Raw genomic sequence first — 24,347 nt, 5'->3', positions numbered from 1 at the left:
GTGATGTTGATTTTCTCTCAAATCAGTATGTAATGTAGATAGATGACTTCGTCCCCCCTTCAAAATCTCTTCATAGACAGAAACCCAGACATTTCCTGAGAGTTGGAGATACTTTTGTAATGATCTGCAAATATGAATGGTTTAGGACTATTTCTGAGCTGTCAGTGAGTGGTTTGAAGTGCTTTTCATGTAGTAAGTGCAATGGTCTATGAGGGATAGAAGTTAAACAAGAAATCCTGGGATATAATTGAGACCCATTTTCTCCCATCCACTGTAGGTATTATGTTTTCCCTATTACTGCCTGTTTTGAAAGCTCCCTGTTATTCATTATTCTCTCATTTTATTGTTTTGGGTGTGACTTTTTTCTCATAGAGGAGGAACTCTTACATTGGTTGGTGGTGTATAAATAGGAACTTACTTAACTGAAAAGTGAGGAAGAAGATTCCTTCATAGACATGGCACCTGGTAAGAGATCAAAAGCATAAGGAGGTGAAATGCTACATGAAATGCATTGGAAGCTCAAATTAGTTGGGTGTTATTGGAGGTTTCATGCAGAGAAAGCAAGTGCCATCTGTGAGGAATAAGGAAGTACAATGGTGCAAAGTCAGATGACAGAACCATCAAAGCTTAGGAAGAAATAGTCCATCATGGAGGGCTTGCTTGATGACTAGGACACAGCTCACCTTGGCTATAGGGACAAGAAGAAAGCAAGCACTAGTGTAGAATCAGAAATGTGCATATGTAACTATGACCTTTATTGGACTTCGTGTCTTATCTGATGTCTTCTTTACTCTGGAAATCAGTCGCCAGGTCCACAGCAACTGGTGACTGAGGATGTTTAGGGACCTTGGAGGCAAGAAGAGATGTTCAAGTGGTAGAAGAAGAAAAGAGGATTCAATATGTGTGAAAATCTAACCAGACATTCCTGAGGTCATGCCTAAAAAGAAATATCAATCTTCACACTCAACCCATTTTCCCCCAGATCTATTCATAGCCCATTCAAAGTTAGGCATTTTAAAGCTTCTTATTCCATGATAACATAGGTACAAATAATTTGGTAATGTTGGCACTTGTTTGCAGATGATTCTCACACTATAACAACCTATAATAAGCTAAGATTATGGTTAGCACATTAGGTATGTTGCCACGTATATGTATTTGTTTCTTTGAAGTATAAATTTTTTTATTATTAGTATTGAGAATTGAACTCATGACCTCTTACTAGGCAAGTATTCTACCACTTGAGCTATGGAGTCTCAAGTCCATAAATATTATTTATGTAGTTTAAAAACAAATTTAGAGCTGGGAGCCGATGGCTCATACCTATAATCCTAGCTACTCAGGAGGCTGAGATCTGAGGCTCATGGTTCAAAGCCATCTCATGCAGACAAGTCCCCATAAGACTCTTATCTCTAATAAACTACTCAAAAGAGCCAGAAGTGGCACTGTGGCTCAAGGGGTAGAGCACTTACCTTGAGCAAAAGAAGCTCAGGGACTGTGCCCAGGCCCAGATTTCAAACCTCAAGATGGGGGGAAATAAAAAAGCAAAAACAATTGTGGGACCCAGTTAAGCAATTGCCGAACGACATTTGTTTACTTTTCTTCTTCTTCTTCTTCTTTTTTTTTTAAGTGGCAGTACTGGTGTTTGAACTCAGCTTTTTGTGCTTGTTGCACAGACACTGTTATAGCCAAGCCATGTCTCTATGCCCTGTTTTTTGCTGGTTATTTTTGAGACAGAATCTTCCTTCTTGCCCAGTCCTGTCCCCTAGGCACCATCATCCTGTGTTAGACTTTCAGTGTAGGTAGGCTAACAGGTACATAGCACCATTTGCAGCTCTTCATTGAGCAAGAGGTCTCTTGAACTTGCTTTTGAGCTGGACTTGAACTACAATCTTCCCAATTGCAGCTTTCCAAGTAGTTAGGGTTACAAGCTTGGAGCAACCAGTGCTTAGCTTGAAGTCCTGATTATCAGTAACATAACTGTCATTTGAGTGATCAGCACTGCAACTGAGAAGAAAGTGTAATGTAAATAAAAGAAAAGTAAAATAAACGTACAGACTCAAAATGAGTGGAAGTTAAATGTATTACAAGGACCCACCATTCCCAAGATACTAGGACAAAGGTTAAACACTGTACAAGCATTGTAAAATACTGTCAAATCACTATGAATGCCGCTAAGTCTTTTTGGAAAGCAACATTTTCATAGTTTATTCTTCCTTTAGATAAGCTAAGATTTGGGAGCCTGAAGAAATTTGACTCCCTGACAGATTATAGAGTCTCCCCTGGAACTTTAACTCCCTTTAGTAAAGGGCCATGGAAAAAAGTCATTTGGACTGCCCTCATACTGGCACTGACTGCTTCTATGAACATCTTAAGGAAGCAGTACGGCAACCATAGATGTTTGTTGCTTATGTTCAGCTCTGGCTTCAGAAGGAAAGCACTAACCTGGCCATGTCTGTTTGAGACAGATTGCATTGATGTGGTGATTTGGCATCGTAAGTCTTGGTGAATTAATTCTACATGACCTTGTAGTTATTCTCAGGCCAAAGTTGGGGGACTTTCTCTGGTGGACCAGTTGAAGGTCTGCTATAGGTACAAAGATAGCTCTTCATTTGCATGAGTGACTATGCCACAACTGGGGCAAACTCAATTTTTCACTTTCTTGAAAGTCTGTTGTAATTGGTGCAAAAACGTTTGCCATACCTATCATCTGGCTAAAAAGGTAGACTGTTCAGTTAACTTTTCAGGACCTCCAGTAGATACCTGCAGAAGTGGCGGCTGTCTAAGTGGAGGTGCGGGGAGGGGAGGGGAGTGAAAAGTCAGCTTAAAGTTCCAGAGAGCATTTGGGGCAGGAAATACCAGGAGCAGGTTTGAGAAGGACAACAGGACTGTGAAGAACTGAACTGGTGAGACTGCAGTCTCTGGTCACTGTCCAAGTTCTAAGGGCTCCATCCCTGTGTGAGTGAGACCTGAATCATTAGCTGCTGTCAGTGGCTGAGGATGTAAGCTTCAGCCTGAGCTTTAAACTTTAGTGGTAGGCCTAAGAGCCAAAAACTTGTCATTGTGGGGCTAAGGGTCCTAGCACCCAGGGTGAGAGAAAGCAGGGCAATAAACTTGCACACTGCCTAGAGCCTTAAGTCTCTGATTTCTAAAGCCTATATTAATAGGTCCACAGCTGTCAGAGTGTGAAGCTTTAAACTTCTGTGTTTCTAGTTCAGCCCTTAGCCCTTAGTTGCTCAGAAATACCAGCACTAGAAAAGCTTTTCCTTACCTACCCATGATTCTTATCCAGGCACAGCCAAAGGGCAATCAACTGATGAGGATTTTCTTTTTTGAGAGAGAGAATAGCCACAGTTGTGTGAGTAATAGGTTGGAAAAGAACGATTGATTAGAGGAAACAGTTAATTCAGCTGATTGCTAAATGTACTTCTTTATTTTAAAAGAGTTATCCCCAAATGTATCTATTAAATATCTACAATATAAAAAGCAATGCTATCTGAGAAACTGACCAAAATTAGTCATTAGATAAGACTTAGGGGTCTCAGCAGCAGGTGTGCTTTAATATCTTTGTTGAATTCAGGAGTGCAAACTTCATGTGAATCCAAAGATGGATTTCAATTGGGATCAGGGTCAATTTCACTTCCAATAGTTGGATGTATATGAGGCTTGTTCTGAAGAGAACCACATAATATTTGTTCAAGTTGCTTCTATAAAAATAATTTTGCTAAAGGATTTGGTATACAATTTAGTGAACGAGAGATGAATGTAGGTGATGATGGCTAACAGATGCTTCTGTTTGTATTTCTCTCTTCACCTGGCCCACAAAGCCTCTCACAGCCACCAGTACCCCTTGCATCATAAGATGATGAATCCAGCAGGGTGGCTTTTCAAGATGTGCTCATTACACAGGCTCTTGCAATGTATTTTGGCTTTGGAGCTCTTTGTGCTTAATATTCCACAAAACACTCAACAAATTGTATTTGTTTTCAATACCTATGGACTTTCTTTCATCTTTGACTTCTTCAATTACAAGAAGAAAGGCAGGCTATTTACGTTTCCATTTCCAAAGATTCTTTGTATCAGTTGTATTGCTTATTAAGGAGCACCACAGAATTTTTTGAAGTTGGTCACAGACCTGGCTGTGAACTGTAACTGTAAAAATGATCCTGTGTTTGCATGCAACAGGCTTTTAATTCTGCTTCCTGACTTTAGGATTTTAACATTAGTTGGATGGATAGTGGGTTTGTTTTGAATGTCTTAGGACATGTGAATCACTCCTCTCATTTAACAGCAAAGGGTATTTTATTGTTTTATTGAGTAAAGCTTTCATATTCTTTAGTATCATGTCAGTCAGCCACTCATCAGCTGATGGAGTTTCACATTTTTCTCCATATCATTAATCATTGACATCAGGTTCCCCTTTTGTACATTTGGGTACTTGCTTTCAAAACAAACATGGGCTGGTGAAGAAGGGAAGGAGGAACATGCGAGAAAATGTTGGAATGCATGGCACTGATTAAGATGCATTGTACTCATAAGCTCACATGTTGAATTGAAACCTCTGTGCAACAACTTAAAGATAATAAAATTTTTTATTAAAAATACAATAGAATAAAGTTGCACTGTAATCATCAATGGACATGTGGAACTGAAACCCATTTATACAACTAATTAAAGATATAAATTACATTAAAAATAAAGTAAGAATATATATTATACTCATAAACTGAAATATTATTTTGAAACCCTTTTGTGCACTTAAAGATACTATATATATTCATATATATATTTAAAGGTGTTTGAGGTATTAATTAGTATTTTATACAAGAAAATTTTCTTAAGCCCTAGCAACCACCGAGAACTTATAAACATGATTGGAATATACTGCGAAATTAAAGGAAAAAACACTTCTCCTAAGAGAATAGATTTTATTTTCTTTCTTCTGAAAATTTGAGTGCAAATTTACATAGTATTAAATATCTTTGTTAGAGTTGCTGGGCTTTCTGAATTAGACTTTTAGTTTGAGAAGACTTGTGTCTAATAATTTAAATATACCAATAAAATTATCTCTATCAGCTGACAGATTTTATTTTACTTTTATCATTGTGTAGATAGTAACCAACCATGTGTACACGTGGATAATATATTTGTACTTGGCTGCCCTTTAACAAATGCCTTTGAAAAATGTTTTATGTATGTCTTGATTAGCATTATTCTGTTCACAAGCTAGGAAACATCAGGAGCCCTGTGGTAGTAACTAACAGTATCAATTAGTTATAAGACATATAGATATAAAAGCTCATGACAACTCAGCTACAAGATATATATTAAAGTAGTGGTATCTAAATAACTGCTCCCCTCTCTCTCTGAAAAGTGGCCATTTCAACCACCTACTACTAGTATTAATTCTTAAGTTACAGAATTAAAAATATACTTCTCTTGCCTGATAATTGGATAAGAGATTATTCATTAACTTCAATTTTCAGAGGCTTAAACATTCCTCAAAGTTTTTTGTTTATCTTTTCTTTCTCTTTATGTTACGCTTTAGTACATTTTCAGTTTGTAGAAATTTTTTAAAGATGATTTAATCTTTGCTTTCACTATTTGTTTTGTAAGGGAATTATAAAATATTTTAAAAATAATTGAAAGTTTTTTTAGACTGTTACTTAGGCATGGGTGTTTCAGAAGGTCAAATATATCAACAGTTGTGCAAGGTGATATTAGTTGAAAGATTGTGCCAAAGCAAATAGCAAACATTTCGTTTATACTACCTCCCTTCAAAAACTCTGTATTTCAAAGACACAGATTACTCTTTATATTTTGGTATGTCAGCTGTTAAGCATGTCTTTAAGGTCTGTTACTGTTTAAAAACATAAAAATGGGAGTTAGGAATGTGGCTTAGTGGTAGGGTGCTTGCATAGCATGCATGAAACCATGGTTTCAATTCCTCAGTACCACATAAAGTGGCACTATGGCTCAAGTGGTAGAGTGCTATCCTTGAGTAAAAATAAGCCAGGGACAGTGCTCAGGCCCCAGGACTGGCCAAAGAAAAACAAAAAAAAAAAACAAAAAAAAAAACAACACCCAAAACCCCCAAAACTTTAAGGGTGTCTGCTTTAATATATAAATTTTACTCACTGTCACATATCAGTAATTTTATAGAATATTTTAATAACAATTCTGAATTGAATTTAATTCTTGCTAGAAGGAGATTCTTTGTATGTAGAATTGATGAGTTATTAAATGTAGACAATTATATATTCATAGTCTACTTAGTGTGGTTTTGGAATAGTTAGGAGGTTATCTATCTGAAGTTCATTCTATGGAAGACTAAGTCAGGTGACTCTGTTCAAATCAGTTCACTACATGAATTCTGCATAAATAACTGATTTTGCCTTCTGTTCTTGCCCCTTTGTCCTTCCCACTTGAAATATATTTAAATAATCTTGCACCACACTATGCCACTTTAACAAATCTGCTCCTCAGTTCTGTTTGAAAGAGAATTATATTGATTTAGTAATGAATGAGGGCTATCATTAAGGTTTTCATATTTAAGTACTTTTTTCTTTTTCAAGCAAGGAATCTGCAGTAATCTAATAATTATTCATTATATAAACAAATATTTTTCACTGCCTTAAGTAATGGCTATTACCATTGATGGTTATTATTGATAATACTGTTATTTTGATGCCAAATGCTGTAATTGGCATTTTAAAAGTATTTATTAACTTATACAATAGTTGCTATTTGGGTTAGATCATTTTTCCCCATCAGGTAGGTGAATAAGCCTAAAAAGTGAGAAGTTCATATTACCAAATAATACATTTTAATTTAACATCCAAACAATACAACATAACATACCATAATTTAACATTCCATAATTTAACATACCAAAAATACATTTTAATTTACTATCTTCTCCTGATGTTTTTGCAATATTGTTAGTTTTTAGAATATCTTACTGAAAAGGTGATTTAGTTTTTAATTAATAAATTACATAGAAATATTATTTTAGGTGGTCATTTCATTAACATATTCATAAGAATAATAAACATATATTCTCCCACTCCCTCTTTCTCTCTCTCTCTCTCACTCTCTCTCTACCTCGTAGATATTATCCTACAAAGAGTGGAGGGAAATGTTACGAAAAGTTAAACAAATAATTATTTAAAAAATCCCAAAGATGCTACACTGAAATAAATCTTTGACGCTGTTGAAATCCTTCTGCATTTTGAGAAATTCGAGATGTGACAGAAAACAGACAGGCACTGATGATATAAATTACTATAGGCAGATGATCTACCTATGTGTAAAGGGGCCTTTGAGTAGAAACTTAGCATTTTGTAGAAGACAGCTATTTCAGTCAGTGCAAATAGTAAGCTCCAACTTAGTAATTAAATTCTTAGATATGGAATCAGAAACTTTTCTTTTATTATTGTTTAGTGTGTATTCACATATTTAGATGGCTGCTCTGTTCTTTGATTTTTTTTAGGAGTCAGTTTTAGGATGTGATGTTTTCCTGTGAAGCCTTAGATAAAAGGATCTGGGAACCAAAGGACTCTAGGACATGCATGCCAATAGAGCTCCTTGGTGAGTACCCTGCGTGTGTGATGGTATTTTCTTCTGATTGAATTTGCTAGGCTGTGCTGGCATGGGTGAGACTTACATGTGAATGCATTATTTGTTTCTTTGGTTTAATTTCCCTTCATCCTAATAGTAGGAAAATTGAGCTGGCTTTTAATACATTAGGTGGTTCCCTTTGGATACAGGGTTTATTGGATGGTTTCTGCTTCTTCCTCACTAAGAGAACAGATTGCATATCTCACAATGTATCTGAAAGCAGATCTTGGCTTTTATGTTTAGTGATTATAACTTGTGCTATCTCCAGGGTTTTTTTTTCCCCCTTAAATTTAGGAAAGTATCTACTGCATAGTACTGTTCTGAGAATTGCTTAGAATAGAACCACACATCATAAGGTCTAAGTAGGCTTCCCTATTATTGTTAGATACAGTCTTTTCTATTGTTATTACTAAGTGGTTGTACAAAAGGATTATACTTCTATAAGTCAGGTTATGAGTGCAATGCTTCTTCATCAGTCACCCCTTCCTTCATTCTCCCCCATTTTCCCCCTCCTATCCCTAACCTCAAGTTACACATTTTGTTTTAAACATATTGTACATGAAATGTAACAACAGCATTTGTTTACCCTTCCTTCCTCTGTTTATGCAGAGAGATATACCCGCTTCCACTAATATATTCTGTAGACTCATTCTCCTTTTATTATTTTTTAATTTTATTCTTTCTTATTTAGATGTAGACAGATAAGCATCCAAAGCATTAGAGTGAATACCTTTGAGGTAGACATTTCTTTGTATATCTAACATAATCAAGTCCTTTTAATTGCATAATTTGTTATGTCCCTTTCTTTTTTTATCATAAAAAGCATATTTTTACATAACTTTCTTCCTTGTCTTCTTGTTATGCCACAGATACATCAATAAAGCAAATGTAGCTTATTCTGGAATAATTTATTTCACAGACTCTACTTTTTTTTTTTTTCCAGCAGTGTTCTATTGTGAGTCTTTAGGTTTCTTTTGAAGTCACCATTCATGCATAAAGTATATTGGTACTAGGCAAAGTAGCACACACTCAAAAAGATTTTTTTTTTTTAAAAAGGGCCCTTCATGGGAAATACTTCGCAAATGACAAAATCCTCATTTGATAACTGCTTTCAAAGACATTGTGTTAGAAGAAGAGTGTCTTTGGTGAACAGATAGAACTTGCTGCATTTGTTGTGTCTGCGGAGGTGTGGGTCTGCTTTAGGCCTGAGGTTTGTACACATATGATGAGCTCTAGACCTTTGTCACAAAAGTTGTATCCTATGCCACAATATAGCAATAAATTCAGTCAACATGTGGTTAAAAGATTCCTGATGTCAGTAGATGAAGAACGTCTATTCAAGACTTTCCAAGTAGAGTAGAGAAGAACCAGATCTTGGAATTAGATAGACTGGTCAGATCTGTTTGCTCTTTTGGGTATACTCAGACGCCAATTAGAGCGTGCCATGATTTCTTCTCCAGTTTTTATTGTGTATTGTCCTTATAGAAGAGGCTGTCTGTGTCTGTCTTTTAACATGCTTTGTGTTCAGTAATGAGAGGGAAAATACATCTAAACAAAACAGGTTAAAATGTCCTTTACTTCAACATCTGAAATGAAAAGGATCTTCCCTCTTGGATTTGGATATTTAAATCACTGGCCTCACAGGCCTATTGTGTATATGGTTAGGAAACAAACACCAGAGACACTCCATGGCTCCTAGTTGAATGGACTTGCTGTTTCCTCTGAAATGTATCTGACATCGCTGTAGTGCCAGCAGTCAACTCCTTCTTTCCTATTTTATAGCCTGACTCTTCCACATTTCACTACTTGGGCATCTCATTTGCCTGGGTATTGCTAATGGTACTGGGTATTTACTCAGTATAGAAAATGAGGACGGTCTTTTCCAAGACACTTAGTTATGGAAATATATAGACTTCCATTGGCCCAGAGGACACACACACGGTATCAGTCTTAGTTGTTTCTGCCCTAATTTTAATCCAGCAACAAAAGTACACAAGAAGGTGTGGAAAGATGAGGTAAGTTATACAGATTTCTTACAATTTAACTGTAACAAGTCTGGCTTGTTAACTAGATATGAATCTATCTTTCACCATAGGAAAGTGCCTGCATGAGAAAAGAGAACTTGTCTTGCTTAGCCTGACATCTCTACTGTAATGGCTTTTTGTGGGCTGGTTACCCACTCAATGTTGGTTAAACTCATTAATTAAACACAAGGGGAAAAATCAGATTTAGTGATCTTCTTGGATTTATCTATTTCATTGCTCACAGAGATGCTAACTGATGAATGTGGCATGTATAGAGAGTCACAAGGGGCCTGTGATTTGAGTTTATCCATAAGCTTAGGCTTTCCCTTTATGTTAAGACAACAGTACAGTGTTGACTAAACCACAATGCATTTCTTCTATAGCAAGGCCATCCCTGGAAAAGCCATGACCCACAACAAACTCACTAGCTTTGGATTTTCCTTGTAGACATAGCAATAAGATGTAGAACAGGTGGATATGTTATTTTAACTGGTGACTCTGCTATTTTAACCAGTGTAAAGCCACCAATTAGGTGACAAGACTGAGTCACAGAGAGATCAGGTAAATTGCTCAAGGTAAGAAATGAGAGTGTAGTTCTGAATGCCAGTCCTCTACACTAGAACAAGTATTTGAAGAGGAATCATCTTTTAGAATAGACTGAAGGAAGACTGCAAACCAGGAGTTATGCTTCAATGTACCAGGAAATGGCTGGTTACCCAGGGGAATGAAGCCCAGCAAGGAAGCTGAGGACAGTCTTTGGGTCATTGGGTCCATGTGCAAAGAGATTCGTATTTTTTGTTTCCTGGAAAGGAAGTCATCAAAAATATACTTTCTACACAAGGAATCCTTCAGAAAGAAATAAATCATTAAAGCCACAGGACTGTTTCAAGCCGTAGAGCATGGTTAGGATACCTGCCAATTGTCTATGCCTTAGGACTTTCCTTTGTTGTTACTTTTTTACATCATCATGTGAATGTTTTATACTTTGCTTTACAATAATAACAAACTGGGTGTGGAAACTCCCTAGTGAGACTGAGATCTGAAGGTCTGTTGTTTCAGGACAACCTGCACCAAAAAGTTCACCACTTTCTCAACCAATAGCTGGAAACAGGCCTGATGTACACCTATGTGCAAGACTGAGATCTGAAAGATTTTGATTTTAAGCCAGTTTGGGCAAAACTCACTGGTAGACGTGGTGGCCTGAGCTTGTTTTCCCAGTTCCTGCAGGAAGTATAAAATAGGATCCCAATCCAGGAGTTGGACCAGAAAAACATCAAGATGCTCTTTGGAAAACAACTTATGGAAAAAGGAGCTGGAAGAGAAAATTAGTGATAGAGTGGTAGAGTGTTTGTCAAATGTGAGGCCCTGAATTCAAACACCTGTACTACCTAAGAAATAAACTAGTAATCATCTAAAAAAGTAACAGGCAAATGCTTCATATAAACACCTTATAAATGACTGAGGAATAAAGTTTACTCATGATAAATGTATATTGGAGAGACAGAAGAATCTTACACACAGGGAGCTATTGGATATGCCAGTTGATTTAAAGTTGTCTTCGATTTTGTTTACTCATGTTGTAATAATGATTAATGCCTTTGTAGTTTTAAGAACCAGGATAAATAATGACTTTTATTTTATAAATGTCAGTAAAAAGCCAAAGCCATAGCAAATTAAAATAGCCATGTAAGTTATCGGTAATAGTAATAGACTGAAACTACATCCTGGATCATGTTTTATAACATACCATATCAAACCCTGGTGTGTATGTGTATGTGTGTGTGTGTGTGTGTGTGTGTGTGTGTGTGTGTGTGCGATGCAGGAAGTTATATACTGAGATTATATCTACCAGGGTATGCTACATTGAAGTCACATGCTACCTGTGGGAATGAAGTGAAAGAGATTTGAGATTTGAGTCCTTTTGGAAGTAACACTTCCTTTCTGGATTGGCCACTTTGATTTTATAGATCAGAGGTGGACGTTGTTGCCGACAGAATTAGTGTTGAATCACTGGCAGAATCTTGGTGCACTTGGAGACTACAGTTGAGTTCCATGATAGCAAGGAGCTGAATGGAATAACTGATGCTGAGCTAGAGAGATAATCCCAAAGCACTCCCTCTGATAGTGTTTCTTCTTGTAACCCAAAATGGGGCAGGATCTTATATTAACTGGGTGACAGCCAGAGAAGTAACATTTGTTTGCTTTTGTTTGTTTTTGTGAGATAGGGTCTTGTTGTACAGCCCAGACTGGCATTGAACTTGAGATTCTCCTGCCTTAGCCTCCTGAATGTTGGGAATACAGGCTTGAACCACCACATCTGACTTAAAGGGTTTTAGATGTTCACTATACTCAAATCATCCTTCCAATAATTTTGCTTGGTTAGTGAGCCACAGTCGATGACTGTTAAATACTTGTATATGTATATGTACCTATTTGTCTACTTGTGAATATGTACAAGTATTGGATACTTACATATACTTATACATACATATGTATATATGCATATATGTGTATATATGTATGTATATATCCATATATGTAAATATATGCATGATATTTTCTTAGCATGTGTTAAAACTTTAAAAGAATTGTTTTATAATACAAATTGGACTGGAAACTTTGTCTCTTAATTTGTATCAAAACTAAACAAATTAGATTCCCTTTTATATCCTAACGCTGAGAGGTGAGCAACTCAGAGAATTAACCTCAGTATTTTTGTCTGCTATAAGGTAAAGTAGTGCTCCATTATAAGTCTAAAAATCAGGCAGTAGAATCAGTCGCTATTGTTCAACAAATATTAAGACTATAGTACTCATTCCAAGAAAATGGGGAACATACCCAGATTAAAAAAACAATGAGATAGAAAATTCCTATCATGTTTGTGAGGCATTTGATAGTTGTAGTTTCTGACAAAGAGCAGTTTCACACCCAAAATATACACCTGAGATTTTTGTTGTTGTTTCTTTGTTCTTTCAAAGTTCTTGGATTTTCTCAGATGCCATTGACACATTCATTCTGCTTTTACCTTGGTAGCCAAAATTTTAAAAACTCTTCAAAATATCAAAAGGGAAATGTGCAAATGCTGCATGAAACTTGGAAGCAATATTGCCAGCAAACAAGAATGACTTGTTAGGTTTCAAATGTAGAATAACTTGTTAAAAAGATACACTTTTGCATCATCAAAATTTCTCTCAAACATATCTATATTGCTTTTCTTTCCTATCACCATAGCAGTGAAGCATTTTAGAACCTAGGATTTTAAGAAATTCTGTTTGCATGATTATAGTTCTGAATTTTTCTCTGGAGAATGTGTAACCTTGGCAAAGGTTAGTCACCTTCAGCCATTTTCTCCCCAGAGCCTGGCAAGCAGATCTGTTTTGCATTTGGCTTTGTTTTTCTCAAAGGTGCATGTAGCCAACACAACTGTTTATCTCACATCCTTCAGAACTTGGTTGCTCTACTTCAATAATATCATTTCCCTTTGCATATCTTTAAGGATCTTATAAAATTATCTTCTGATTAAATAATTTTTACACATTATATACTTCCATATACATAGGTATATTTTTGTTTTTCTTTTCTTATCTAACTTCAAAGTCTCATACAATAATGTAAGTAAGCATAGTAATTATGCAAGTTAGATCTTCATAGAATTAACATTTATAGTTATTAATGTCCTGTTTATTTACTAATGTTGACTATCATTTTTATACCTACAACTGAGCCTTATTGCTGTGATTTTATTATATAAAGTAGCTAATAAAGTAAACATCTATTTTTTAAAATTGCTCTTTTATCTTTTTAAAAATTCACTTGCATTTCCTCCCTGAAATTGGGTGCATCACTTCTCAAAGATTTTCTTCCCAACACATTTCTATTTCCTGGTATTCATTTTGTTAAGTAAAATATTTTTTTAAAGAAACTACTTTGCGTTATATCCATGAGCACAAAGTAAAATTACTTTAATTGAATAATCACTTGTATTGTATAAGTAATTCTAACCCTAGGCAAATGCGATGAACTCTGATGAGTGCCAAAACATCACAGGAGACCTTGATTTAAGCATAGCTGCTACACAGGGCCCCAACAGATAAGGCTCAAATCAAAATGGAATCACTCCTGCTCCTGCAGGGTAATACCCAGGGGTTTTGAGACCTAGTAGTTTCAAGTCACAAAGAAGAAATTAAGCTGCTTATCTGAACTGACAAATCGAGATTAGAGAGATAACAGCTAAATTTCCCAAGCAGTCCCATCTTACTTGGTGTGATCATGAAATTCCATCTTATTTTAATCCTCACATGAAACAGGCAAAGTAAACTAAACTGAGGTCAGCCACCCACTTATTTTCCTAGTGTTCAGTCTCTGGCTCTCCACTTTATGAGGACTGGAACTTTGAAACCATTTTTTTAAACTATATTGTTGTTAGTCCTTTGTTTCTGTTTTTTTCCACTTGTCTCTGTCTATAAAACCAACCTTTTCAGCTCAACCCATCCAAACACTTTTTTTATGGAGTGAAGTGTGGCCTGATGGGAAAATCGAAAATATAACAATTAAGCTCATTAAGCTAAATTGTTGTAATCTGTCCTTTGACACTGGCTACCGGGAGCTCACTAGGTTTCACTGGGATAAAGATGGATTTGAAGCAGTTTCAGAAATGAGGCATCTCATCTTGATTGCCAGGTGTTTTACTACAGAATTGTAAAACCCATAGTACAGTTCCTCTGCTGTGTTCAAACCTCTGTCTGTGTCTAATTTAATATGAGGTAACATTCTCCCTCTGTGTTCATTTTGTTTCAGTTTTAAACACTGTTATAGAAGATAGGAAGCCATTGCCTTTATTAGGTTAAATAAATTAGAACAAATTTCAGGAGCTTATGTTTTTATTGGATTATTATGAACTTTTAGAAATGGAGCATGCTAGCTGGTTATGGTGGCACACGTCTGTAATCTCAGCATTCTTAAGGCTGAAGCAAGAAGATGGTGAATTGGAGGCCAGACTAGGCTATGAAAAAGAGATCCTAACTCAAAACAAAACAACTAAACAACAACAAACCAAAAGCCCACTGCTTCCCTGCCCTACACCAAGAAGTGGAGCTTGTCAACATCTTTAGGGAGCATATTTTACAATTGGCTCTTGCTTAATGTTCAGTTATGACTAATTGCAGCTCTCCTACTGAGGAAATCATATGCCTCTGACACACAAATCACATAAAAGCTAGTCTGTGATTTCATGGTGAGGACTATGAGCCTTGGGTCCTGACAAACCAGAACTGAAATCAAGAGACCAATATTCCCCACTGGTATGACCTAATGTAATTAAATGAAACTCTTAAAGCCTTCGTGTGTTCATACTTAAAATATTTATCTTAATGTCTATCTTACGTGGTTTCGAGACTGAGGTAATAAGTGGCAAATGCCTACCTAGAATATGAGAATCATCCAGTAAATGATAGCTCTTTGTTTCTCCAAAGGTTATTTCATAATTTCTTTAACTATTTAAGGTGGCACTTCTGATCCACCTTCACATTCAGTCTCATATTTTTAGATCAGAGACCTTTTGTAATAGAGGATGTGCATGTATGGAAGGGCCAGACAAGGAGTATAATAAGTATAATAAACATACAGATGAACAGGCAACAAAAGCAGGCAGTGGGCCCCAAGAGATCAACATGTGACCTTGGACCTCTTCATTATCACTCATAACTCTCTGAGTTTTGAAACCTCAGATTTTGCTAAGATTTCACTGACACATTTATCTGTATTGTGTGGTACCTTCCCAGTGTGTTCTAGATGTGGTATGAAAACCACATGATGGAAAATACACTTTAAAATGTGGCTACATCAAATTCAGAGAAAGAAAGTTCAAAGATTAAATTTAGTAATTCAGACTGCCAGACGCAGTCACCTTCTTTGACCCAGGATATAATTTAAGCCAAGTTTACGTTACACTGCAAAAAGTCTGAACTAATTGTGCATGTCAAAGCAAGTTCTTGGAGAAGAGAGAGGGCTACCTTTTCCCTATTTGACAGAAGTGAGAAGGAAGGGCAAAGCAGAGTATCTCTGGAGACATGTGTGCAAGTTTGCTTCTGGCTAAAAGTTAATGATCAATTGCTTCTGTTCTCAGCACTGAGCCCTGGGAAAGTAACAAACTCCAGTTGATTCTCTCTCCTTGCAGGTAACTTTAAAAATGATATGAACTATACCCATGTTAGTTGGATTTTTAGACTGTAGACATGTGACTTTCTTTTCCATTCTTTTAGTATAATCTGATTTCATGTCCTTAAATTTATTGAAAGAAGAGAAAAATCTCTATTAAGTTGTCTCATGAAGTGTACTGAGTTCATGCTAGTGAAAGATTCTGTGCTTGTATTAGAGAAAGGGAATTTTTAAATATTCTTATAAAACTATTGTAGTTCTTAATCCTACTAGCAGAAAGACACACTAATCATAATTATTTGTAATAATTACAATTCCTTATTTAATCTGCCAAGTCTTTGCTAGCAAGGAAAAAAATGCAAGTCTTTAACAGTGAATTTTTAAAATAAGAATGAATCTTTAACCACTAAAATTTTTATTGGTTTTATGTAACAATTAAGACACCTTATTTTTCACATTCTGAATTGTTGTGTTTTATGAATAAGTGTGTATGTAATTTACTGAAAAGTAGTAAAGTACAATTTTTAATTGGGCTTAGACAATTTGATCTTGAAATATTTTGGATAGTATTATGACAAGCTATGGAGTTATATAGTTAAACTTCAGGTGATAGCATTTATTTAATTTCAGTGTAATTAAAGACCTATTCAGGAAATTTTGTATCCCTGTAGCTAGATATGTATGTATCTACTCTGTACATTGGCAGAGCAGAAATAATACATTGCTCCAGCCACTGGATCACTAATTGAATAAATATGTGAGAGTTTTGATTCTTTCTAAAGTGTCTGGCTACTCTGATTTTTACTGGACATGTATCCAAGACCAAGGGAATAGTGTTGGTTGAAGTCATAAAGACAAGGAAACATCACAGACTTATTTTGTTATTTAGCACTACATATGGAGTTTTCAACTTATGTATTTCTGAACTAAAATTAAATGTCAGACAAATGATTGATGATTCTACAATTGAAATTTGGAGCATGTAGGAACCTAGAAGAATATCTGTTTTATGAATGAGGAACTAGATCCAGGGAGCAGAAGTAATTGCAGCTTTGGGGAGCCCTGAGTCTGGAATCAAAGTTTCTATTTACTGAGTAAGGAAAAGAGCCAATAGTTCGCTTGCCACTGTTCATGTTGTTTATGAAAGGGAAATTATATTTTTATTCCTTAATATGTTTACATTTTGATATATTACTTGATATGCACTGGAAGTTAAGGTATAATTGCAGAATATTTTCTGATTCACCCATGTTTTCTTAACTCTATTCTCTCTTTATAGGTGAATTGCTTAGGTATATTTAAGTTCTGTTAATAGAAAGATCTGAGAAGTTCCTAATTTAAAAGGGAATGTTTTGAGTGGCTAAAATTTCACTTCTTTAAAATATGATAGAAATCAAAGTGTGCAAATAAATTAAAAGGATTTTCCACTTAAATTTGAAGCACAATCAGAAGATATTTCTTTGACATGATTAAACAAAAACAAACAACAAAAAGAAAGACTTACGATTTTACCTGTTAAGACTGTGTTTCTATTTGAAGATTGGTTGCTGATTTCTTATTGTATTTTTGATATATATGTCAATTCATCTTTAAGCATTAGGTGATCCTATTCAGAACCTGAATTGTACATATAAATGACAAATAATTGCTTTTGAATATATTCAGTTATCAGTTTTCAATCCAGAGCATGTAAATGAAGTTAGTATCAGAAATTTCTTCTGCTCTGTTGCCCATTATAAGACATCATTCATGAACTGCCAAACGAAATTACCATATATATTAATAAGAGAGTAACCATAGACAGTAATATACACAAATGCAAAGAATTAAGGTTCTCTAAGTGGGAATGCAACAGAGCAGCCATGCTTTCAACTTGAAGGTGAGTAGATATGGCAAAACAGCTCAGTTAGCTGGCAATGTAAATTAAGAGTGTATCACATAACATGTACAAGTCCCTGTTAAGTAAGCTCTAAAAGGAGGCTATAAAAATAATAATGCTTCCCTTACTGGTTTAGTGCGAGTAGAATGTTAATGGAAGACATGATGTGGTAGCTGAAAAATTCTTACCAAAACACTTCTTAAGACTGTCATAACAAAGCACCATAAGCTAGGTGGTTAAAGACAACAGATATTCATTCTTTCTCAGTTGTGGAGTCTTAGAGTCTGAAATCATGATCTTAGCTGGGTTGTACTTTCTAGACAGCTTTGGGGGAGGGAGAAACCTTCCCTTGTCTCTTCAAGATTTGTATTGTTCAAAGCTCTCCTTGACTTCTAGCTTAGGAAAGGAAAAATCTTTTCTAAGCCTCTATCTTTATAGGATATTGTCCTCATGTTTTTCTGACTTTATTTGGCCATCACTTTCTTAAGATTTTTTTTTAATTTTTATTGTCAAACTGATGTACAGAGAGGTTACAGTTTCATACATTAGGCATTGGATACATTTCTTGTACTGTTTGTTACCTCCTCCCTCACTCCCCCCTCCCCCTCTCTTTTCCCTTCCCCCTCCCCCATGAGTTGTTCAGTTAATTTACACCAAACAGTTTTGCAGGTATTGTTTTTGTAGTCGTTTGTCTTTTCTACCGTGTCTCTCGATTTTGGTATTCCCTTTCAGTTTCCTAGTTCTAATACCAGTATACACAGTTTCCAATGTACTCAGATAAGATACAGAGATAGTGCAGGTACACCACAGGAAGGGGATACAAGAAGATCATCAATAATAGAAGCTACGGTTACACATAGCACGTTGAAAGTAGTTAAAGCAGTGATATAACAATCGTTTCCATAACATGGAGTTCATTTCAATTAGTATCATCTTATACGTTCATGGGGTATAGCTATTGGGCTCTTGTGATCCTCTGCTGTGACTTGTGTAAACCTGTGCTAATTATTCCCTATGAGGGAGACCACTGAGTCCATGTTTCTTTGGGTCTGGCTCACTTCACTTAGTATAATTTTTCCCAAGTCCTTCCATTTCCTTACAAATGGGGCAATGCCATTCTTTCTGATAGAGGCATAAAATTCCATTGTGTGTGTATATGTACCACATTTTCCTGATCCATTCGTCTACTGAGGGGCATCTGGATTGGTTCCATATTCTAGCTATGACAAATTGTGCTATGATGAACATTGTTGTTCTGGTGGCTTTAGTGTGTTCTTGTTTGTGGTCTTTTGGGTAGATGCCCAAAAGTGGGGCTGCTGGTTCATAGGGGAGCCTTCTGAGGAATCTCCATACTGCTTGCCAGAGTGGCTGAACCAGTTTAAATTCCCACCAGCAATGACGTAGGGTTCCCTTTTGGCCACATCCCCTCCAACATTTGTTATTGTTAGTTTTCTTGATATAGGACATTCCTACTGGGATGAGATGGAATCTAAATTATCATACAGTAGTAATATGGTGAAGCTGGTGGCTCATATCTGTAATCCTAGTTAGACAGGAGGCTGAGATCTGAGGATGTCAGTTCAAAGTGAGCCAGGACAGGAAAGTCATGAGACTCTTATCTCCAATTGATGACCAGAAAATGGGAAGTGGCACTATGTCTCAAAGTGGTAAAGCAAACATTGCTCAGGGACAGAGACCAGGCCCTGAGTTTAAGCCCCATGACTGATGATGATGATATGAGGCAAGTTCCTGGTGGTAATTCCATATATTCATATGATATACCCTGAAGATGTTCATATTCCTGTATCCTCTCCTTTACATTTTCTTTATTCATCACTGATGAATGTGAAGATGGTCACTATTATTATTATTTTATACTGTATATATTCTTATTATTGTATTACCTTGTTATGCTGAATTCACACACACATATACACACATAACACACACACACAAGAGGGATAGATGGATCATAATAAGGTAGATATATTTTTAATGTTTTGATGCACCTCCATACTGTTCTCTATAGTAGCCATACTCATCTCCAATTAACTCTGAGTTGCTTTTCATCCACAATCTCTTTTCTCATTCTACTTACAGTAAGATATATGTCATTATAATTCTGATTTGTATTAGCTTTTGGCTAATGATACTTTCTAGCTCATTCATTTTTAATTCCTGTATTACCACTCTATGAATAGGTGGATTTATCCATCCTCTTATTAATGCATATTTAATGTGTTTCTGGGGCTGGGAATGTGGCTTAGTGGTAGAGTGCTTGCCTAGCATGCATGAAGCCCTGGGTTCAATTCCTAGGCACCACATAAACAGAAAAAGCCAGGAGTGGTGCTGTGGCTCAAGTGGTAGAATGCTAGACTTGAGCAAAAGAAGCTCTGGGACAGTGCCCAGGCCCCAAGTTCAAGCCCCAGCACTGGCAAAAAAAATAAAGTTTTTCTGTTACTTTTAAACTTTCATACACTGTGCTGCTACTGCTACTTCCTTACATTTCTTCTTGTGCATCAGTGTGAACATCTGGGTGAGAAATTGATGATTTTAATATATGCACACTTTATTCTGCTCTATTTTTAAAGCCCAATAGTGATCCCTTGGTCTCAGATCTTGTACTTTCTAGAAAACTGTAAAATCTTGGTTTTATGCAATGGAGTAGTTCCATGCACTTTTTGATGGAAAGTCCTTCCTGTGTTCTCTGGACTATAGTACAAAAACTATTGTTCCACATAGTTGGGACCTAGTCTTAATGTTTTATCTTCTGAAAAGGGTTGAGGGTGGGAACCACAGGCCTACACCAATACCAAGTTTACAACTATGACAGATATTTTTCATCTTCCACCTCAAATGGACTATTTGAAATCCTTTCAGATACCCAAATGGTAAACATCTGTTTGATCCACAGCTGCTTCCACTCCTGGGCTCCTGTAGTTCATCATTTTACTCTGCTGTGTCCATTCTGTCTCGGTCAGTAAGGATGGTTATTGTTCTTGTCTTTCTCAGTTTTGGTTCATTATTTCATTTGGTTTTCTCCTTTCACATTTCTCATCATCAAATGTGTACAGTAGAGGCATTGCATGGAGTTATAAATTTATGAAAATGTCTTGATCTGTTGGCAGACTAAAACTCAGCAGATGATCAAGTGTGAAATGGTTGGAAGTACTACATTGCCTGATGCAGTAAGATTGATTTGATTTGATTCTAGTTATGTGATTGGCAACAGTAACATTCTTCTGTAAGAATAAAAAACCTACTTGTGTTTTTCTTTAGATGGCAGTCGGAGCCATCTCTGTAACAGACAACTGTACATGTACTTTGCAATAGCCAATGCCTTTAATTCAAATATAGTTTTGGATTTAGTCAGCTATTACAACCAAAGCCATTGATTTCTGCACTGTAATACATAAAAGAATTGAGTTTGCCTTGAGATATATTGTAGCCAAAGACTATTTTATATTGCTTTTATTATTAAATAACTCACAAGACTTCTAACATTTGCAATTCTGGGCAATATAATAGGCAAGCAAGGATGACTTTTGTTGTGTAATACTTCCATTTATAAGGAAACTGACCTGTTGGATAGAATTTTTAGACTGTAGTATCTGGGTATAGAAAAACAATTTCCCCCGAATATTGTGGCAGTTTGGCATAATTAAAGTTGATCTGTTGTTTTTCCTGAAAAAATAACATAAAATAATATTTTCCAGGAAAATAAGATTTGGCTGTTTCTTGAGACTCATTGTAAAATATACGAATCCCATGGAATTAAACAAACTCATACCTAACTCCATAAAGTGATGCCCTGTGTTTTGTAAAGATTATAAAAGTTGTCATTGTTCATCGGCAAAATAAAATGTTTTTCATTAGTAGCTTAATGTATTCCTTATAATATGCCAGAAGTCATGGAGTTGGTGAATAATTGTCTCATAATCCAAAAAGAGATTCACAATCATTAAGGAAACATCAGATTATTTCTTACCTGAAACATTGTATTTAATATTGCCAAGGATTTTTTGAGGATGAAACATTTTTATGTATATATTCTGTATATCTATTGTTATAAGTGACTTCAGTGCACCTGGGACTTGGCTGTGATATTTCTTTGGGCATCATTGACATCTGACTGGCAACGGGGAACCAACTATCTATCTGTGAGTTCTCTACCACTTTTTCTTGGACTTGGGTAACTGCAACCATACTCAGGACATGGGGTATGCAGAGCCGAGTGGACCAATGCACACTTTATTTCAGGAGGGCCAGGGTTTATATACTGTAGGAATAGGGTCAAATAAAGTTCAAACCGAAAGATATACATGGTAAGACAAGACTTATCTAAACATGGTTACATCTGCCAATACATCATAGGATAGACTTATCTAAGCATGGCTACATCTGTCAATACATTATAGGATTAGACTGGTCAAGGCAAGGATATTTTTTCTTCTAACTGCTTGTTTACGCTAAGTTAACTATCTTAGCCATAAAATTCCCCACAGACAGAAAAACCCTCTCCCTGTGTTACTGCGTAAATAAATCTTCCAAGGACCTCTCTTATCAGGGGAGGAATATCTCATGATCAATTGGTTTCTCTTAACCATCAAACACAGAAAATTCCTTAATGGAGGTGTGCCCCCATTGGCCTATTAGTTTGCTAATGGGCTTTGGAAAGTTAGTGCTGAGGCCCAGTCCTCCACAGATCAGAGAATCATTCTCCCACAACTTTCCTTGCCAAGAACCTTTACAGATATTTCTGTTGGATCCTGTGTCTCTTCTCATGTCACTTGAACGAATCATGCTCATTATTCAAGACTCAACCAAAATGTGTTCCTGATTTTGTCATGCTGTATATACTAGCTATTGCCCGAGGCCTTCTCTTCCTGACTAGGTATTGATGAGAAAATTTATGCTTTAAAATGCTTGTTTTAAGATCCATCACATTCATTGTCTTTACTGAGTTAACTTTTCTCCCTGTGCATTCACATTCATCCTACATATGGCATATTGTAGGAGAGGTCCAAAAATGTATTCTTCTCATTTTCCATCTTTTTTTTGGCAGCTGAGATCAGCTGCCTTGAGTAGGAAAAGTTTTCCTTGTTTGTTGTTCTCTCCCATTGTGCACTGTGTGAAGGCATGGACCACATCTTGTTCCATTGTTACACCACTAGTACTAACACACTGCACTTCTTCTATGATGGAGCTGTGAATAACTGTTTCACAATCCAAAGGGAGATTGGAAAACATGAAGGAAATATTGCATAATTTATTTCTTCACTGGATGCAAGGATAGAATGAAGTATTTTTTTCCTGGAGAATTTTAATGATGAAACTTGCTAAGGTGACCAACTATTTGTATTCTAGTACAGAGGGAACTTAGGTTATATATTTACCAGTGTTTACATTTGAAAGTTCTTGTCAAGTAAGGAGAGTAGAGGAGTTTCAGAACGGTGTGGGTGCATACTGTCAGTACAGCAGGATAATTTTTTTTTTACTAGTATATCTGTTTAGATTAGGACAAAACTCCATGGAGTATTTACATCTCTAAATTTTTATAAAAGAGTAGCAAAGGGTGATAGAAATAAGGCAAGGGATCTATGCTCCAAATAAAAAATAAAGAACAGAATCTTAGCAATGATCCCAGTCTGTTGAGAGCTATGGTGGAATCCAACAGCCAATATATAAGTCATTTTTATAATTCATTGAGGAGAACAATGGAAGAAGTGAGATTAATCAAGAGGCATTGTACACATAATTTGATATATGAAGTTGTAACCTCTGTACAACTACTTCATAGTTTTTGTTTGAATCATAGTACAGAGAAAAGGGTCTACTTAGGAAGGCCGTGGCTAAGGTGATATTTAAACATCTGAGATCAGACTTGGATGTGAGAGAACAGAGGATAGATTCCATGTACATTAGAGAGGCAGATAGTTGTAAAATATTAAGACTTAGTTATATTTGTCTCTGGCAGTGGCAATGCCAATCCTCATATCTTACATACAACTAAACAAATCTGAGTCAGCAAGGGTGATGTCAGCAAGACAAGATCACATGTTGTCCATTATACAATGGGCTGTTTTGGATTCCTTTATTTTTTTTTTCTTACTTATTGTGAAAGTGATGTGCAGAGAGGTTACAGTTTCATACGTTAGGCCTTGGGTACATTTCTTGTAGTGTTTGTTACCTCCTCCCTCATTCCCCCCTCCCCCTTTTTCTTTCCCTCCATGAGTTGTTCAGTTGGTTTACACCAAATGGTTTTGCAAGTATTGCTTTTGGAATCATTTGTCTTTTTATCCTTTGTCTCTTGATTTTGATGTTCACTTTCACTTCCCTAGTTCTAATACCAGTATATACAGTATCCAGTATAGTCAGATGAGATACAGTGATAGTGCGAGTACAACCACAGGAAGAGGATACAAGAGGATCATCAACAATAGAAGCTATGGTTTCACATGGCATGTTGAAAGTGATTATAACAGTGATATAACAGTTGTTTCCATAACATGTTTCACTTAGCATCATCTTATACATTCATAGGCTCTTATGATACTCTGCTGTGACTATCTTAAATCTGTGCTAATTATTCCCTGTGAGGGGGAGACCATAGAGTCCATGTTTCTTTGGCTCTGGCTCACTTCACTTAGTATAAGTTTTTCCAGGTC

At 36.1% G+C, this 24,347-nt stretch overlaps 1 protein-coding gene across 6 annotated transcripts in view; it reads left to right on the top strand.

The window, feature by feature from the left end:
* Slc16a7 (solute carrier family 16 member 7) overlaps positions 1–24,347 on the top strand; it is a 143,905-nt gene that overhangs the window by 42,600 nt on the left and 76,958 nt on the right. For 3 of the 6 annotated variants that reach the window (XM_048360620.1, XM_048360580.1, XM_048360599.1), the window contains exon 2: positions 7,493–7,590. The exons of 1 other annotated variant lie outside the window; for it this stretch is intronic. The gene's annotated coding sequence lies outside the window, so the exon portion shown is untranslated. Of the gene's footprint in view, positions 1–7,492; positions 7,591–15,003; positions 15,820–16,371; positions 16,895–24,347 lie in introns of those variants that run through there. 2 more of the 6 variants (XM_048360588.1, XM_048360613.1) reach the window with 2 other exon arrangements.

The sequence above is a fragment of the Perognathus longimembris genome, chromosome 1 (assembly GCF_023159225.1).
Source record: "Perognathus longimembris pacificus isolate PPM17 chromosome 1, ASM2315922v1, whole genome shotgun sequence".
In the NCBI taxonomy this organism is placed as follows: domain Eukaryota; kingdom Metazoa; phylum Chordata; class Mammalia; order Rodentia; family Heteromyidae; genus Perognathus; species Perognathus longimembris.
Note: the sequence above shows the minus strand (reverse complement) of the source record. Positions and strands in the feature narration are given on the sequence as shown.